The sequence below is a fragment of the Rhinolophus ferrumequinum genome, chromosome 11, assembly GCF_004115265.2.
Source record: "Rhinolophus ferrumequinum isolate MPI-CBG mRhiFer1 chromosome 11, mRhiFer1_v1.p, whole genome shotgun sequence".
In the NCBI taxonomy this organism is placed as follows: Eukaryota; Metazoa; Chordata; class Mammalia; order Chiroptera; family Rhinolophidae; genus Rhinolophus; species Rhinolophus ferrumequinum.
The window spans coordinates 23,383,555-23,386,440 of NC_046294.1; the positions used below are offsets into that span (position 1 = coordinate 23,383,555).

Consider the following 2,886-nt stretch of genomic DNA (forward strand, 5'->3'; position numbering starts at 1 on the left):
TCTTTTGTAATAAGAGAGAGGAAAAACAATAAGTTGTTCATTTTTATGTATTATTATAATAAAGAAGAGGCAATCTAAAAGTTGAAGACATGGAATAAGAATTTTCCAGACCTTCCTCTTACTTGTTTGTTAACCCAAAGAAAAGAAATCCTAATGATGAAATTTAGACAAAGTGGCAGGTGGACGGAGATGGGATTTGATGGTCACTGTGGCCTTTCCTATGGCTCTTTTCCATTTAGCTACTAAAACATCATCACGACAGCCTGATGTCACTTTTTAGAAGACTTTCTATTGTAGATTCACAGTCCCCATTCCAGGAGGGAGGTCCGTGTGGGAAGTCTCCTCCTTTCTCCCTCTTCCATGTCTGGTCACTTTTCTCTGATAGAAAATACCTTTAGACTCGAGTGTCTTCCATGATGTTTCTCAGACCAGGAGATGTGAGGCCACTGGCCCTGTCCCAGGTGGCTGTCCATCTGGCCTCCCCCAGGTGCTGGACCCTGGAACTGGGGTCTCCCTCTTCCTTTGGTCACACCACTCCAGGCCCCTTTGTAAAATCTTTATTAGACACATGCTTGACTCTTAGCAGCGTGAATAAAACTTAAGATCTAAAGCGCATATAAGGATACTTATTTTTACTCTTGGTTTTTGTAATTTCTATTGGCTCTTATTTATTGATTGAACATTTACTGGGCATGGGAGAATTCTTCATAACGCAGAAAAAGATTTTCTAAATAAGAAACAAAAATTGTTAACTCTAAAAGAAAAGGTAGTTAAATTGTGTTGTATTAAATTTCCCAAGAAATTTAATGGAGGCCGGCTGGCTAACTAAACAAGATGTGCTAGCTGAGACACTGAAAAGTCTATTTGAAATGTTTAAGTAAAATGTTATTTATTTATTTATATATTTATTTATTTATTTATTTATTTATGGTTTTGAACCTTTAATGAGAAAAAATAAATATACCGAGCTCAAGAACACTGCGCGGAGTGTGTCACTGCGTCAAGAATTGGGGATGCACACGACAAAAGTAACAAACAGTATATACACCAACGAAGCTGCATAGTCACAGAATGCGAGACTGGAGCCTGGCTCGATTAAGTCTGTTTCCTCCGAACTCAGCAGCATGTTGGGGATCCCACGGCTGACAGGGAACATACGTGCATTGCAGGGTGCCCTCCGACACTTCCACCTCCAGCAGCACGGGGTGGATCTTCCACAGAAATGTCTCATCTTGCTCATTCGCCTGAATCGGCCCTTTGGGCACCTGGATCACACGCAAGTGATGAGCCACTTCCAGAAGCATCTCCCACTCAATCTTGGGTATCACACACGTCACGAAGACCAGGTCGAATTCCACATTGTTGATGCGGACCTCGGTGGCCTGGAGGCGCCCGAGGAAGCCACCCTCGCACATGCGAGCTCTGCAGGTTGTGGGTAAGGAGCTTCATATCGATGCAATGCTCTCTCGTCAAACAGTAGTATTTTAGCAAGGAGGTAGAATCAGGAGAACTGACTGGCTCTGGGCCTCAGTTTCTCTATCTGCACGAGATGAGCTCAGAACTGCACGCTGCTTTCTTACACCTCTGATCTTCATGAGTAGAGCCGCGTGGTTCTTCAAGGGCCATCTCTGCTCATGCATGCATCCTAGTCCTGCGTGGCCTGCAAAAACTTGGCATCTGATGCCCCTCTCCGGGTGGAGTTTTGCAGGGCTCATGCAGGCCCAGGGCTAGGGTGTGTCTCCACTGCCCCCTAAGCCTCCCTAGGGCCCACCGGTTCCAACAGCTCCCAGCTCCCCTTGTATGTAACCACAGAAGACAAAATTCTAATTGGGATTCCCAATCCCTGCAGCCAGGAGAAATCACTAAATGAGGGCCCTATTGGTTTCCAGCATAAACTGCCCAAGGTGTTAAAAAGGAAAGTACCTTCTTTCCTCCACAGCTTTGGAGAAGCATTCTTTTGAACATTCAGTGGAGAAAAACCTGGTAATAAAATTTGACTCCTCTGCCACCCTCAGTGAAACCTTGGTCTGGGTTTAAGGAAACATCGCCACCTAGGGGAACGATATTGAAATAACTAGACTGAGAGGGATGGTCTTCTAGTTTCCAAAAAGGTTAAGTCACAGAATCCCACAGACAAAGAGCTAGAAGGATCCTTAGAGCTTGGATGTAATTTCTTTACTGAGTAATGGAAATGTACAGAGACGGTTTGTGAATGTCAAGGCTAGACCCCAAATGTACTCACCCCTTACATTAGCTAAAATGACTTAATAATCGAGGCTAGTGCAGTCAGGATCATTTTCATCCTGCATGTTCCCTCTTGCTTTTTTGAACTTCAAGGGAGGCAGAGGAGGAAGACCAGCGGAGTTTCCAGCTGACAACTGGCATAGAGAGAAGGCAGATCAGACACCAGTGAGAAAGAGCATGGATGGATTGGGAAACCGAGAATTCCGTGTTAAGTTTTATATTTCCAACTCAGGACCCAGTCATTATGATGGGGTTTCATTAGTTAGCTCGTTCTCCTAACTCTCTAGGCCAGCAAGAAATATATAACATAATAGTGGGGGTTCCTTCATGTTTGTTTGGAATGCTTGGGTCCTGAAAATAGTAAGTGCATTGAGGCATATATAGAAATCCTGACTATTTATGCAACGTGTGAAAATCCATTATTGTGGAAATTGAGCCATCTTATTACCGGCCAGTCATTTCCACCTCTTAGATTTGCATATCACTTTTCAGTTCACTACATGCTTTAAGCTATTTAAAATTATTTAATCTTTACAAACACCCTATGGTGGGAATAATTAGTCATGACTGAAAAGGAAATAGAGGCTCAGAGAAGTTAAGCAATTTTCCTGAGGTCACACAGCTGCCAGCGACAACACTGAG

At 43.6% G+C, this 2,886-nt stretch overlaps 1 pseudogene; it reads right to left on the minus strand.

The window, feature by feature from the left end:
* Positions 1-1,000: 1,000 nt before the first annotated feature.
* On the minus strand, positions 1,001-1,449 carry LOC117029658 (multifunctional methyltransferase subunit TRM112-like protein; annotated as a pseudogene).
* Between the last annotated feature and the right edge of the window lie 1,437 nt (positions 1,450-2,886).